General features: G+C 52.7%; 1 long non-coding RNA gene across 1 annotated transcript; it reads right to left on the reverse strand.

Annotated features, from left to right (window-relative positions):
• Window positions 1-225: 225 nt before the first annotated feature.
• Window positions 226-1,234, reverse strand: LOC132502139 (uncharacterized). The gene is made up of 3 exons (XR_009534399.1): window positions 1,163-1,234; window positions 406-598; window positions 226-328 (listed from the first exon to the last, which is right to left on the reverse strand). It is a non-coding gene; the product is annotated as an uncharacterized LOC132502139 (long non-coding RNA).
• Between the last annotated feature and the right edge of the window lie 255 nt (window positions 1,235-1,489).

A 1,489-nucleotide genomic window follows, 5' to 3' on the forward strand; every position in this document is an offset into this window, starting at 1 on the left:
AGCCAATGAGAGCTCCCATCCAACCCGCAGCCACCCTAGGTCTGCGTGACTCCAGGGGTCCCCTGCTGCTGGGCATCCGAGTGGCCCATCATCCCAGGCTCTCAGACTCTGTTCTGAAGGAGAGAGATGGTAGCAGAGCTGATGGAGTGGCAGTTTCAGCAGCTCCCGTGCCAATCGGCAGGTCTGCATCTCTGTATTGGGGCGGCCCCATCTCTCTGTGCATCAGGAAGCTCCATGGACATATTTGTTTACTCCATTTGCCGATATGCAGTTTGCATAATATTGAATCTGGAAAGGACACTGCATCCACTGACAGGAGTTTTCCCAGCTGTTAAAAGAAAGAAAGAAAGAAAGAAACCAGCTTTACATTTTTTACATTTTGGAGTAAAAATAAAGACACTCTACCGTGTGCCAGGCTTTCGGATGGATGGTTCTCGGGGCGGGGAAGGCCACGTCTGTGGTCAGGCCACGTTCCCAGATCCAAAGTATTGTTGGATGGCTTTCTCGTAAACACTGTTGGCAGCTCCAGGGACGGCTCTTTTGGTAAAAAGGATGTGCTGGAACGAAACGTGGGCCTCCAGCCAAGACACATTTCTTCCTATAAAACAGAAAACATGCACATGTCAGGATGCAAGAAGCCAAGCCTTTTCAAGAGTGGAGGCGTCCTCCTCCACAGCATCCCAGGAGAATGGTGGGGCGGCGGGGACAAGGCTGAGCTGGGCTTTGACCTGAGATGCGTGGTAGGGAGCAAAGAGCTGAAGATGTATTCCAGCCCTCCCCATCCCCCCACCTCTCCAAGCCAGGCTTTCAATCAGATGCCTTCTGTCAGCTTGCTTATATCCTCAGATTGGTCTAAACGCCTAGCTCCAGTGTAAGGTATAACGAGGCCCTCCAAATCTGTAAGAGCAAAGACGCAAAGCACAAAGTCAAGGTAAGTGGAAGGAAGCCCAGGAGGGGGTGTTCTTCACAGACCCCGGACAGCCATTCTCCGGGATACTTTCTTCTCACTCAGACCCTTCTCATCACAGATCCTTCCAGCCTCCTTGGCAGGCTCTGGGGAGCTGCACAGAAGCACTGCTTGTCCAAACATCATTCTACACATGGCACAATTCCCTGGACCCTCCTACCCAGAGTGGGGTCCTCAGGGCACCATCAGCCTCACCTGGAGGTTGGTTAGGAATGCAGAATCATGATGCCCAGGTGTTTCACAGGCACATGGAAAGTTTGACAGGCACTGCCTGGGGGCTTCCTGGAGCATCCTCCTAACTGGACACATGTGCCTCCTTCAAGGTCCTCCAGCAGAGAAGGATGGACAATCGGTGAATCATGAAGTGACAAAGCCTCTCCTCTCACAGCACCTCCAGGTCACGGCCTGGGTGTGGATAAAAGGCACTTTGGACTATAGATCCCACAGCCCCCAGGACTCCAGTTTTCCCAGCCACCCAACCTCTATAGTAGGGGAACATCTGCTCACACTCTCCCCTCACCT

This window comes from Mesoplodon densirostris, chromosome 14 (assembly GCF_025265405.1).
Source record: "Mesoplodon densirostris isolate mMesDen1 chromosome 14, mMesDen1 primary haplotype, whole genome shotgun sequence".
Taxonomy (NCBI): Eukaryota; Metazoa; Chordata; class Mammalia; order Artiodactyla; family Ziphiidae; genus Mesoplodon; species Mesoplodon densirostris.